This window comes from Petaurus breviceps, unplaced genomic scaffold (genome assembly GCF_028583685.1).
Source record: "Petaurus breviceps papuanus isolate PSGF00001 unplaced genomic scaffold, PetGlider_PUasm1.0 151, whole genome shotgun sequence".
Taxonomy (NCBI): Eukaryota; Metazoa; Chordata; class Mammalia; order Diprotodontia; family Petauridae; genus Petaurus; species Petaurus breviceps.
In genome coordinates this window covers 4,598,905-4,614,208 of record NW_027185712.1, presented here as the reverse complement: position 1 = coordinate 4,614,208, position 15,304 = coordinate 4,598,905, and the positions used below count along the sequence as shown (strand labels likewise).

Below are 15,304 nucleotides of genomic sequence, written 5' to 3'. Positions count from 1 at the left end.
GTTAATCATAGACGTATCCTCTCAAAGCTAAACATTTGCATTCAAAAAAAGCACAGACCCCAAGGCAAGATAAAGAAGACTCAAAGTCCATAGATAGAGTGCTTCTCTCTTTTTGTTGCTGACTTGGAGGGAAAGCTGAACCAAAATATAATTGGCAACAGTAGAGAAGAAAAAAAGTGGGCAGCTTTCAGAATTTGGCACCATATTTCCACATCTGGTCCATAACAATCACAAACATCAGGCTTGATTTTATGAAAATAATGGGGAAATTAGCAAGCCACTAAGTGAAAAACTAGAACTACACAGGATTTACCAGTGTGGTAGATTGATCGCCCATCTCTTAAAAAGGCAACAGTTAACTCCAACAGAAATAAAATGCAAGGTAAGCTTAGAGAGATGCAGGATTCTTGGCTCAGTGAGAAGGCAGATGTAATTCATTTTTACACTGATAGTAATGATCCAAATCACTTCTATGATGTCCCAAAGGCCAAAGTTCCTTCTCAACTACTCAGAATTGATGGAGTTACACTGATCAGTGTAAGCAAACTTCAACTGAATAAGAGATTTAAAATGCCATTAGGCTTCTCTCATGTGACAAAGCTCATGGTGCTGATTCCATTCCAGCAAAGATTTAAAAGACAGTGTGTCTACAGATTATACAAAGCTAGTTGAAATCTTCTAGGTTATATGGCAAGAGGATACCTCCATTGTGCATCTCCACAAAGAGAAAAGACATAAGTTGTCCTGTGACAATCCCAGAAAAGTCTCTCTCTTATTCATTTCTCACAAGGTTCTTGTCAGAGTCCTCCTTAATCAGCTAATCCTCACCTGGAAGAGGGTCATGTACCTGAGAGCTAGGGTGACTTCAGAAAGGGCTGAGAAATGGTGGACATGTTGTTTGCTGTCTAATAACTCCAGGAGAAATATCAAGAGCAGAACACAGATATGTACATAAGGTTTCTCAATATCACCAAGGCTTTTGATACTGTCATTCATGAGAGCCTGTGGAAGATCATGGTGAAAAATGGTTGCCTAGAGAAGTTCATCTGGATAACTGAAATGTTATTTTGCTTTCCCATTCATTATTGGAATCCAGGAAGGCTGTACACTGATTCTCATGCTTTTTAACATGATGTTTTAGATGATGTGTCAAATGCCTTCAGTGAAGACAAAAATGGTCCTGATGGTAAATTATTTAACTTGAAAAGGTGGATGGAGTGTTGGTGCATGCCTTTTTGTTCACAAATAATTGTGTATTCCACGCAGCCTCTGAGGTTGATTTTCCATAGCCACTTGTAATAATTTTGACCTAACAAATAACCAAAAAAACAGAGATTCTTCACAAGCTAGCACCAAACCATCCATATGTGTGACCATTGTAGAAAAATTGTGAATGCTGTGGATAAGCTCACTTAACTTTGTGTTAACCTGAAAAGTTTGGCTTAAGAATACAAACAGTCTAGGTGATATATTTTTGAGTATTTATTCCATGTATTCCCTTAAGCTAGACAAAACTTACTTCTATGTATATAAGTAGTCAGAAGCTAAGTTCTGACTGCCTGATACAAAATTTAACAAAGATTTTATATGTTTTTGCACAATCCCTCAGATTTATGATGTCTACATGAATACAGGACAAATGACAAGATAATGGAGATCTATATTCTTAGGATGTCTCTGTCTTCCCTATCTGGAATGTATCACTAAGAGAATTTCTGAATTTCCAAGCATCCTGTCACTATTCCCAATCTTATATGATCTTTCAAGTTGTGGATACGGGAAAGGACATTTTAAAACAAAGCAAAGCAGTCTGATTAACCTAGACTTTGGACGAATTTGATATTTAATGATTATCACTTGACAGTATATTTTCTAGGGATGTACACATAGACGATGACATTAATGTATGCATTGCCAGAGCAAACTCAACATTTCACATGTTTTGAAAGAATGTGTCTTAAAGGCATTAGACTGCCTATCAAACTGAAGGTCTACAGAGCTATTTTGCTGATCTCATTTCTGTGATGCTTGGATAGTCTCCTAGAACCATGCCATAAAATTTAATTGCTTTCATTTGAGTTGTCTTAGGAAGATGCTGATGATTGCCTGGCAGGGTTAGGTACCAGACACTGAAGTACTCTTTTGAGCTGAACTGCCAAGTACTGGAACTCTTAAGAAAGAGAGCATAATTTTCATGGGCTGCCCACATTGTTTAAATGATAAACATACATTTGCCAAGAAGATGGAGAATTCACACAAGGAAAATATACAGCACTCAGAAGTGATACAAGGACATTCTCAAGATCTATCTAGAACTTTGGTATGGATTGTGAGACACGTAAGATACCGGCACAGGACCATCCATTGGATGTATCTGCATGAAGGAAGACCCTGTGCACCATGAGCAAAGCAGAGCTGTAATAGCTCTAAAGAAATGTAAGATGCAAAAATTTAGAGAAATCTCCATTCCAAATGTTCATACAGAGTATTTGTGCCTGACCTGTGGGATTTACAAGCTCATATTTGTCTGAAGAGCCACAGTTGGACGAACTGTATCTTGAACCTGCCATTGTCATGTCATTTTGGTCCTCTCAAGGTCCTCATTCAACAAATGAATTAAAATGTTTTATCTTACTTCTATGGCTTGCTTAAGAGAGAGTCCTTATAGCATATGACTGTCACATATGAGTCAGATAAACTTAATTTCGGGACCTCAAACCATGGTGTCATTTTGGGTGATGATAACTCATGATGGTAGCTAATATTTATATTACATATATGTGCCAGGCTCTGTACTAGGTGCTTTATAAGCATTTTCTCATTGGATCCTCACAAAAATTCTGGGTTGTAGGTGCTATCATTATCCCAATTCTACAGATGGGAAAAGTGAACTAAATAGAGGTTAGGTTTTTAATAACTTAGGGGTAGGTAGTAAACATATGAGTACATTGATACTGGAAACTCTAATGAAGAAATACTCTTCCTGATTAGTAATCAGCACCATATATGTGTCACAAGAAGAATTTGATAGGACTTCTTTACCTATTTTTTCACATAGTTTACATAGTATTTAATTAATTGTGCTTTAAACGTTTGTAGAATTCACCTGGAAAAACATATGACATTGAAGAATTTTTTTTCTTAGAGAGTTCATTGATGACTTGTTTAATTCCTTTTTCTGAAATAGGGTTAAATATTTTATTTTCTCTTCTGTTAATCTGGGAAATTTATATTTTGTAACTAATCATCCATTTCACTTAGGTTGTCATATTTGTTCCCATAAAGTTGGGCAAAATAGCTCCTAATTATTGTTTTAAGTTCTTTTTCATTGATGGTGAATTTACCTTTTTCATTTTCATAGTGATAATTTGATTTTCTCTTTTTTAATCAAATTAACCAAAGCTTTACCTAGTTTATTGTTTTGTTTTTTCCTAAAGCCAGCCCTTAGTTTTATTAACTAGTTCAATAGTTTTCTTAAATTCAATTTTATTAATCTCTCCCTTTATTTTTCATTGATCTTCTTTTTCATTATTTTATTCATATATTTTAGAGATATAAAATTTTCCCTAAGAACTGCTTTGCCTACTTTGCATAAGTTTTAGTATGTTATCTCATTTTTGTCATTCTCTTTAATGAAATTATTGATTGTTCCTATGACTTGATATTTGACCCACTTATTCTTTAGTGTTAGATTATTTAGTTTATAGATGTAATCTTATTGCATCATGATCTGGAAAGGATGTACTTACTATTTCTGCCTTTCTGCATTGGACTGGGTGGTTAGTATGCCCTAATATATAGGTGATTTTTGCATAGGCATTATTTACTGATGAGAAAAAAAAATCCATTCTATCCCTATTCAGTTTTCTATAAAGTTCTATCATATCTATCTTTTATAAAATTGCATTCACTTCCTTAACTTCTTTCTCATTTATGTTATGGTTATGTTTCTCTAGTTTTGAAAAGGGGAGGTTGAGGTCCCCCAACTAGTATAGTTTTGCTGTCAATTTTTTTTCCTTAATATCACTTTTAAGAATTTGGATGCTATACCACTTGATGCATTTATGTTTATAATTGATATTATTTCATTTTCTAAGTTACCTTTTAGTAAGATGTAATTTCCTTCCTTATCTCTTTTAATTAGATCTATGTTTTGTTTTGCTTTGTCTGAAATTGGGATGGCTATCACTGTTTTTTTTTATGTCAGCTGAAGCATAATATATTCTGCTCCAGCCTTTTACCTTTACTCTGTGCATATCTCTCTGCTTCAGATGTCTTTCTTGTAAACAACATATTGTGGAATTACAGTTTTTTTTTAATCCACACTGCTATCCACTTCTGATTTATGGGAGATTTCATCCCATTGACATTCCCAGTTATGATTGCTAAATGTGTCTTTCTCTTCATCCTATCCCCCCCTTCCCAGGTTTATTCTTTTCTCTCTTTTCATCCTGTCCCTCCTGTGATGCCAAGCAGAGGCAACTTCCAAAGTTTGGAATTCTAACATAGTAACTCTCTATTTTATTCAGTGACAAATTAAGGCAAAACATACACAGAACAGAGAAAATCAAAATAGAGCATTCGCCAAGTTCAATTCAATAATTTCTGAGTACTATTCCACCCCTGGGATGTACATTTATTTAGTCAATCACAAAGTCTCTCTTCTCAAATGTTGATTAGTTTCTAATCATAAACAAAGTACATTCATTTGGTCAATCACAAAAAATTCAAAAATTTCCCACCCTTGGATCACAACTGAATGACAATTATCATGGGTTAACTTCAAACACCTTCTAAAAAAGGGGCAATGGAGCGCTCAAAGGCCATCTGCCCCTGAGCAACAACAAGGGTAAGATATCATTGCAGCATTTAATACCCAAAGGGGGGCTTTTCTTCATCTTGGCACAAGGCAAGTTCTCAGCAATCTCTGTTCCTGAGGAGACAAAGCTTAACAAAGCCACATATACATTGCCAGTGTCCTCATCAATTCACTCTCTACCTAAAGAGCAGTCTCAGGACCCCAGAAAACATCAACAAGACCCTCTTCCAGGATTTCTGTAAACATATAACAAGAAAATCCTTCTTCAGGGCTTCTGCACCAACAGCAAGGTTCCAGGACCTCTGCAACAATAGCACTGTGCTTTACCAGCAGATGAATCTGGCAAAACAACATCAAAAAAGACAGACAAGACACTGGCATCACAACAATTCCTCCTCAGTTCTTGGCAGCTCCAGATGGCAGCTCTCAAAAGTCGTGGGCAGCTCTAACTGGCCCTAAGAAATCCTCTTTCTGTCTCCATGATGCTTCTCCTCAAAATTCTTCTGCCTCTCTCTGCCTGGGCCTTTTCTCTGCTTGGGTCTCTCTCCAGATCCATGGCACTGGCTCCTCCCAGTTCAGCCCTCTCTCTTCAAGTCAAAAAGTCCCTCCCACAAGTGGGATTTGGAGAGCTCTGGGTTTCAGCACTCAAAGTGAAAACCAAGCCAATACAGGAAAATCTTTAAATTCCATTACCATTACACCTGCTCCCCAGTGTTTCAATTCTGACTACTGCCTACCTCAAGCCAAACTCCATTCTAGTGCCCCACCTCCCTTTTCTTTAACCTTTCCCCTCCTACTTCTGCCCTTCCTTTGGACCTCCCTTCTATCTATTCCCTCTCTTTTCTCTTTCTCCTCTTACTTCCCTGTAGGGTAAGGTAGATTTCTATATTCAACTAAATGTGTATGTTTTTGCCTTTTTTAGCCACATCTAATGAGAATAAAGTTCAGATAATGTTCACCCCTCTCCCTTCTTTCCCTCTACTGTAATAACTATTTTTCACCTCTTTATATAGTGTAACAACCTATTCTGACTCTCCCTTTGCTCTTCTCCCAGTACAATCCTTTTCTTTTTACCCCTTAACTATTTTTTTAATCATCACATCAAAGTCAACTTATAAGCACACCATCTGTCTCTGTATACCCCTTCTAACTGCCCTAATAAAGCTACTGTTCTTAAGAGTTATAAGTTTCTTCCCATATAGAGATGTAAATAGTTTAAACTTATTGAATAGCATGTTTTCTTGTTGTTGTTGTTGTTGTTGTTCTTCTTCTTCTTCTTCTTCTTCTTCCCTGTTTACCTTTTTATGCTTCTCTTGAGTCTTTTATTTGTAGATCAAATTTTCTGTTCATCTCTGGGCTTTTCATCAGGACTAATTTCATTGAATGTCTATCTTTTTTCCCAAAAGATTATACTCTATTTTGCTGGGTAGCTGATTTTTGCTTCAGGAATATCATATTCTAAGCCTCTGATCTTTTAATACCTAAGCTGATAAGTTCTGTTCAATTCTGACCATGGTTCCATGATATTTCAATTGTTTCTTTAAGACTGAGTATTTTCTTCTTCACCTAATGATTCTGGAATTTGGTACGATGTTGCCTAGTATTTTCATTTTAGGATCTATTACTGGAGATGAGCAGTGGATTCATTCAATGACTATTTTACCTTTGATTCTAAGACAGAGGTGGGGAACCTATGGCCTTGAGGCCACATATGACCCTTTGATGGAATCTAAACTTCACAAAACAAATCCCCTTAACAGAAGAATTTTTTTCTATAAAACTTGGACTCGGTCAAAAGGCCTCATCCAAAGACCTAGGAGGCCACATGTGGTCTCAAGGTTGTAAGTTCCCTCTTATAAGATTTCAAGGCAGTTTTCCTTGATAATTTCTTGAAAGATGCTTTCCAGACACATTCCCCCTTTTCTCTCTTCTCTCTCTTGGCTTCTTTTGGGGTAGTCCAAAAATTCTTAAATTATCTCCTCTAGAAGTATTTTCCTGGTCAATTGTTTTTACAATGAGGCATTTTTTTTTTACATTTTCTTCTATTTTTTTATTTCTTTGATTTTGTTTGACTGATTTTTGATATTTCATAGCATCATTAGCTTCCACTTGCCCAATTCTAATTTTTAAGTAATCATTTTCTTTAGTTAGCTTTTCTACCTCCTTTTCCACTTGGGCAATTCTACTATTTAAGGAATTGTTTTCATCAATATATTGTTTTATACATTTTTTAAGTAATTGTTTTCTTCAGTCAGTTTTTGTCCTTCCTTTTCCAAGCTGTTGACTTTCTCTTGCATATCTCTCATTTCTTTTCCCAGTTTTCCTTCTACCTCTCTTATTTGAATTTTTGTGAGCTCTTCCAAGAAGAGTTTTTGGTCTTGAGACAAATTCACATGTCCCTTTGAGACTTCACATGTAGCCATTTTCACATTGTTGTTCTTTTCTGAGTTTGTGTTTTGATCTTCCCTGTCACCATAGTAACTTTATATGGTCAATGGCTGTTTTGGCTTCTTGGTCATTTTAAAGTCCATGTCTCCTACTGGGGTACAGGGAACACTGTCCCAAGTTTCTTGTTCTGGGCTTCAGAGTCCTGATTACTGACTTTTTGAACTGGAGCCTCTGGTACTGGTGGATTGTTCACTGCACTGGGGTGGTCCAGCTTATTCCCATCCATTTCACCTGATTTCTGGGCTGCAAACTATCTTCTGCCCTGGGGCTGGAGGCCTCACAGCTGGCCTACTCTCATGCTGGCCTGCTGAGCCAGGATTGAGGCTTTTTGCTTGCTAATCTGAGCTGTTTTATTGTTAATGTATTTTTGCTTAATGGGAAGATTTTCCCATCCATTAATAGCTCCATGTGACCTGCTTGAGTCACATGAGAATCTGAATCACAGGAGTCTGTGGTGGGAAGAGCTTGCTGAATGGATAGAACAGGAAGGGTGGAGTCAGAAGGGAGGAACAGAGCTGAAAGTTGATGAGGGCAGTTAGAGCTGAGGGAGAGAGAAGAAGCAGGAAGCATTCTGTGAATATTCATTTATGGGAAGACCCTAACAGGTGGAAGGCTTCGGGATGGCAGTGCTTCTTTCCTTGTTATTGTGTGTAGCTGTCTTTGTTGCTATGATGGATTTGGCTTTCTGGTGTTGGGATTTGACTTTCTGGTGTTTGAATAAATGTTTTGGTTCTGTCTTCCATGTGAGAAGTCTTTTGTATTTTGCAATTCTGATTTGTCCTGGCATATTCATAGCCACTATAGATGCTGTGAATATTGTGTTGACACTACAGCTGTGGTTAAGAAGCTCCTGCTGGCTTGCCCAGACACTGTCTGTGCTGGCTTGTGCTCTCCTCTTAACCATGTGAGAGAAACCTTTCCTGAAATCTTTCTAAGTTATCTTAAGTGAGAAAATAGTTTCACTCTCTCTTTTTTGTAGGTTCTCTTACTCCAGAATCTGTTTAGAGATTTGATGTAACATTGCTTCTGAGTGAAAATGGAGAGAGCTCAGACAACTTCCTGGCTTTTTGCTGCATCTTGGCTCTGCCTCCTATATGCTCAGTTTTTAACTGATAATGATTCAAGATTAAAAAACAACAACAACACACATAGATAACTGAGAGATTAAGGGGTTCATCTTCTACTACAAAATAAGTATATGATACAAACAATTTGAAGTCAGGTCTTCTGATTCAGAAGTCAGCTTACTATTAACTACTTCACACTAGATCTCTACTCCTAACAGTTATATAAATGTTATTTTATTATTATTCCTGCACCTTCTTTGCTTCCTAAATTGATAAATCAACATCAATCCATGATGAAGTGATAATAGCTGATATTATATCAAGATGTTGACTTTACCTTCACTTCCTTGAACCACCTAAAGTATTTGCATTCCCAAGAGGAATACTTAAACATATAATTTTATTTTATTTTTTTCAAATGCTTTATTAACTTCTGATTTACCTCATTCATTTCCTCCAGATTTTGAGTTACAAATTTTCTCCCCATTTTTCCCCTACCCGCTGCCCCAAAATAGCAGTCCCACAGGGTATGCCATCCTCCAATTTGCTCTCTCCCATATTTCTTTCTACTTTTCCAGTGAGTCTGTATGCCCCAGTGCCTGTATATCTTATTTCCCAATTACATGTAAAATAGTATTAATTATAGTATATATATATATATGCATATATACATATATGCATATATATATTTGAGTATTTGATTTTAAAACTTTGAATTCAAGATTCATTCTTTCCTCCCTTGTCACCCACCCTTAGTGGGAAGATAAGCAGTTCAGTATAGATTGTACATGTGTGGCTAATGCAAAACAATAACATAGTAGATATATTCTAAAAGACTATGTTTCCCTCTTCCTTATCCCATCTCCCACTTGTTCTATTCTCTACTTTTTTTAAAATTTATAACCAGTGCTGCCAAGCAAAAATCAAATGGAGGTTAACATGATACAATTCCTCTAAAAAGAAAACCAAAATTGCTCTTCTGCTTTCCAAGATACAGTGGGATCAAGGAGGGATCAGACCCAACTGATTCCTTTGGATTCACAGGGGTTCACTCCACGGAAGAGTATCTCCCAGAATACACAGTGCAGGGTATCGGATCTTCCCATCAGTCAACAGGAACACTCTCCATAGACAAGACTCAAAGGGTCTGTTAGAGATTTTTCTAATAACAGAGGTCCCAAGGTTACCCAAAATAATCTAACCCTCCGACCAACAGAGGAAGGAAAAGAAGCCTATAGGATTTCGAGGACGACCCAGAAATAGGACAGCCTGGGGATACTCTATGCCTGCTCCCCTCAAAAAAAGGAAATTTCTTCTAGAGGGGAATACAGTGCCAAATGTCATCCACAAACGTGGGTCCTGGAGACAGAGCGCAGACAGTGCAATGTCCTTCCATCAGTCTAGCTCCATCCCTACTAGCTAGCTTGAAGCCAATCCAGTGCAGACTAAATGCTAGCTAGGATCCCTGATGCCTAGAGCAATAGTTTAAAATATATATATATATATGTGCAATGGGAAACAATTAAAAATGTTCCATAATCTCAGCAACATAATAGTCACACACACACACACACACACACACACACACACATATCTATAAAAAACAACAACCCAACCCCAAAAAGACCAATCTTGTATGTGCCCTTCAAACACTTGGTCAAACTCTCTCTGATTGGCGGCCCCAGTGTTGCGGCTCTGATTGGCCGGGTGCTGGGGCATGTGCCCTCCTCCTCTCCAGCGGGGTGGGGCCAGGTACTCAAACATGGAAGTGCTGTGAGTGGAGAGCATGTTCTTGAGGTCCCAGGGCATGGGGTCTGACCAGAAGAAGTCATGGTTGAGAGCATCATCGCTATCAATGGCTGCGTGGGGTCCAGCACCAGCAGTTTGTCAATGAGGTCCAGTGCATAAGGGTCCTTGACATAGACTTTGAGCCCCTCTTTTACCTTCCGTTTCTGTCCTTCAGGCAGGTCCAGTTTCTCATAGAGCTCATATTTATCCACATTGGGCCACACCTCTGGGGTAATGGAACCACAGAGCTGACTGATGAGGGTCAGTTGGTGCTGCTCTGGGTTACCCTGCATAATAAGGCTATGGGTCCACATCTCTGCCATGATGCAGCCTCCACCCCAAAGGTCTATTGGGGGGACATAGTCAAGCTCTCCAAGCAGCAGCTCTGGGGGCCGGTAGCAGAGAGTCACCACTCTTTTAGTGTAGCAGTTTGAATGGCTGTTCTTGGCTAGACTAAAAGCCTGGGTCAAACCAAACCAGCCAACTTTAGGACCCCATCCCGAGCGATGAGCATATTAGCAGCTTTCATGTCTCCATGCAAAATCTTGTTCTAATCGATGTAGTAGAGACCATTGAGCAACATTTGCATCACTTTCTTGATCTCGTACAGAGTGAACTTGATGTGGGCATTGCTTAGCAGCCCAGCAAGGTCGTGCTCACAGAAATCAAAACACCAGGAAGATGCTGCCTTTGCAGCAGTTGTAGGGAAAGGCTTTAGTCCTACAGATATCAATTAGGGTAACTACATTTTCATGTTTGAGAAGCTGGAGAATCTTGATCTCCCTTAAGGCAGTAATGGGAAACCCCTACATTTCATTTTCCATCAGCACTTTCTTCAGGGCCACCTTCTTGCCAGTCTGTTGGTGTTTGGCCTTGGAGACTTCATTGGACACTTCGTCGAAGAAGGGGCATTGCACCGTGTCGTACTACTTGGCTATGGCAGCCTTGTCCCTGCCTCCTGCCACCCCATTGGCGGACCGTGCTGTCCCCAGGCGGGGCCCTGCTGCAGCTGCTGCCACCACACCACCCACACTCCAGGCTCCTCCTTGCCCCCCCCACTTCCTCCTCACTGGCCACTTTCCTCTATTCTCTACTTTGATCCCATCCCTTTTCAAACCTGGGAGCTTCTACCTTCCCTCCCCCTCAGCCTGCCCTCCCTTCCATCATCCCCCCTCTCATCTTCTCCCCCCCTACTCTCCTGGAAGGTGAGATACCCTATTTGGTGTGTATTTCATTCCCTCCTCAATCCAAATTAAAAGACCCTTTTGCCTTCCTATTCTTCTCCTCCATTGTATCCATTTTCCCTTGTCTTTTCTATATGAGATAGTTTACCCCATTCTGTCTCTCCCCATCTCCTCTCATTATATTCCTCTCTCACCTCTTAATCTCACCTTTTAAGTATGATCCCTTCCTGTTAAATTGATCTTGTGCCCTCTATCTATGTATAACTGTAACCATATATACACCCATTCACATATGTATTCATATGCCCATATACCCTCATATATAGACATATATATGTATGTATGTATGTATATATACATATATGTATTTATATATATATATATGTTCCCTTCAACTACTGAGAAAAGTTTCATAAGTTACAATTATTGTTTTTCCAAGTAGGAAGGTTAATAATTCAACTTTGATAAGTTCCTTATGATTACATTTCCATGTTCTCATGCTGCTCTTGCTTCTTCTATCTGAATGTCAAATTTTCTTTTCAACAAGAATGCTTGAAGGTACTCTATTCCATTCAATAATCATATTTTCCCCTGAAACATAATACTCAGTTTTGCTGGGAAGGTGACTCTTGGTTTTAATCCCAGATCCTTGGACCTCCAGAATATCATATTCCAAGCCCTTTGATCCCTCAGTGTAGAAGCTGCCAGGTCCTGGGTTATCCTGAATGTGTTTCCACAATATTCAAATTGTTTCTTGGTGGCTGCTTGTAAAATTCTCTCCTTAATCTGGGAATTCTGGAACCTGGCTATAACATTCCTAGGAGTTTTCTTTTTGGGACCATTTTCAGGAGGTGATTGGTGGATTCTTTCAACCTCTATTTTGACCTATGGTTTTCAAAAATCAGGGCAGTTTTCTTTGAGAACTTCCTGGAGGATGATTTCTAGGTTCTTACTTTGATCATGGCTTACAGGTTGTCCAATAATTTTTAAATTATCTCTCCTGGATCTATTTCCCAGGTTTTTCCCATGAGATATTTCACATTGCCTTCTATTCTTTCATTTGTTTGGATCTGTTTAACAGCATCTTGATTTCCCATAAAATCATTAGCTTCCATTTGCTCCAATCTAATACATTTTTTTAAGCAATCAGGGTTAAGTAACTTGCTCAAGGATACACGGCCATTTATTTCTGGGTGTGGTGCTAAGTGTCTGAGCCCAGGATTCAATCTCCAGGTCATCCTAACAGTGGAGCGAATGCTCTTACTCTCTGAGCCACCTGGCCCCCTAGCTCCAATCTAATTCTGAAGCAATGATTCTCCTCAGTGAGCTTTTGAGATTCTTTTTCAATCCGGCAAATTTGGCTTTTTAGGGCATTTTTCTCCTCATTTCCTTTTTGAGCCTCTTTTGCCATTTGAGTTAGTCTATTTTTTAAGATAGTATTTTCCTCAATCAGGCTGTTGACTCTCATTTCATAATTTTCTTTCATTGTTCTCATTTCTCTTCCCAATTTTTCCTCTACTTCTCTTATCTGCTTCTTACAGGCCTCTATGGTCTGTAACCAGCTCGTATTTTCCTTTGAAGCTTTTGGTTCTGGAGTTCTGACTTCACTGTCTTCCTCCTGTTCCGTGCTTTGCTCCTTTTTGTCCCCGAAATAGGAGTGTAATGTTGGAATCTTCTGTCTGCTTTGTTTCCTTTGCCTGGTCATGTTACCCCTCAGTCACTTGACCCCTGGGCTTTTTGACACAGTAGGTAGGACTCTGCCACCATACAGGGGAGCTTTCATCACAAACACTGGGGTTTTCTCAGCTGCTGGAGGTATTATGTGTGTGCCCTCTATGAGGTTTCCACACACTCTGACATGCTGGAAACACACCCCAGGACCTCCAACCAAAACTGCAATCCAGATCCAAGAAGGTTAATCGCAAGAGCGATTACTCCTCAGACTGGTGCCTGATCCCCCTACACTCTGCAGACCAGGAGCTGAAGCTGCCAAGTGGAGCTGGCTGGCTGTGCTGGCATCTCGGAGGCTTCATGCCCTAGGGGTAAAAGCCACACACTCCCACTTATTGGGTCCCAAAGTCCAGACTGCACTGACCTCTCACTTTGTCCTTCTCATCTATGTGTTCATAAATCTGGAAATGGCCACAGCTGCTGCTGATCTGGAGTCCCTCCTGCTGAGGGCTTTTCAGGCCCGCCCTGGGGCTAAAGCCTTGGAGTTGGGCTGGGATCAGCTCCCAGAGCACTGTGCTGGCTGATTCCTGCTGGCCTGCCTGGCTTTCCTTGGTGGGAGCTTAGCTTCTCTGTGTCATTTTGTGGGTTCTGCAGCCCCAAAGTTTGTTTAGAGTCCCCTTTTTACATGGATTGGGGAAGGTGGAAGCTGGAGCAGCCTAAACATATAATTTTGACGAATAACTCTCTAATGATAGAATTATAGTCACTCTGAAAGAATGGTGAGAGAGAGATTTTTAGACATATATGGCAGGGAGTGTTTTCTGGTGGCAACTATATGTATTGTTTTTGATAATTTGAATTAATTAAAAAATAACTTAAATATAACTTCCACAAAGTCTTCCTTAGATTAAGCTGCATCAATTTTAATCCTGGCACAGATTTTCCCCAATAAATGTATTTCTATAAATAAGCTTGCTTTCTTATGTGTGAGGAATCTTAAACCATCCTGAAGCACTTTCATCTCTTAGAGTAATTAAAATCTACTGCACAGTACTCCAGATCAACATCCTCCACCTCACTAGTATCAAATTGACTCTCAGTGACTTTATGATTACAGAAATTTCTCTAAAGAGGAACCATTCCTCTCCAAAGTACATCCCAGAATAAATTTAATTTGTAACTCATGAATTGTAAATATAAACTTGATGTTGAGAGATTTTTCTTCTTTATGATTTTATTTAAATAAAAATTAACCTAAATCCTTTTGTGTTGCAGAAATTTCATTACAAAAAGAAATGAGGGCATTTTGCTATGTACATCAACCAATCACCCAGATGATTAATGAATGCTATAGGGCATTACACAGATGGATGTTCTCCAGTGTCTGCATAGTTGATATCAAGGAATATACATAGCTGGATGCTTGAGTGTGTTTTTTACTTTTCATCTGATGTTTCAGTGTCAGGTAATTCTACCCTATCAGAAGAGGACCTTGAGTATGTCCATAAGAAATTCATATCACTTTTTACAAGAAGAAATTAAGCAAATTATTTCTGACATCTAAATAAATACTAAAATAAAAACAGCAATAAAGCAGGATTCATCTGAGATAAACAAAATTACATCAGAAGTTCTCATACATGGCAATGAATTTGCTGTGTGTAAGAATTAACTGCTTGAAGTTTAGTTAGAGAATTAACTTTATGTACTCATTATCTCAGGAGCAAGACTATCACATGTCTCACATTGGAGTGGCTAGGTGGCACAGTGAATAGAGCACCGGCCCTGGAGTCAGGAGGAACTGAGTTGAAATGGGGCCTCAGGCACTTGACACACTTAATAGCAGTGTGACTGGATAAGTCACTTAACCCCAATTGCCCTCAAAAAAAAAAACTCAGATTTATTTACATGCCAGTCTGGAAAGGCATTATGTGTGTCAGCCTATATTAGAAATCTTAAGTCCACGTTCCACTGAGAACTATTATCAGCCAGCCAAATGACACATTATTTCAAACAATATATTTTATTAAACAACATATGAAATAAAGGGACATAGGTATTTCTTTGAAAAAAAAATCACATGACACTGATTTTCTTGTAGGTTACACCATAACCACTGGGCAAGTTTATACAGTTAGAACACATATTACTAGGGTACATGACTGATGATGTAGATATCAGAGATTTTTTTATAGATAGAAAATGTAAACAAAAGGAATGTACACACATAAGGAGTATGTGTGATCAGGACACATGCATGAGAATGACAGGTATAGGTGATATGTGTAGCCAGGTGATACATGTAAGGATAAAACATACCTCTGATA

The 15,304-nt window shown here is 38.8% G+C and overlaps 1 pseudogene; it reads right to left on the bottom strand.

Annotated features, from left to right (window-relative positions):
• Positions 1–13,339, bottom strand: part of LOC138153207 (cyclin-dependent kinase 9 pseudogene) — a 153,893-nt pseudogene extending 140,554 nt beyond the window's left edge.
• Positions 13,340–15,304: the final 1,965 nt, after the last annotated feature.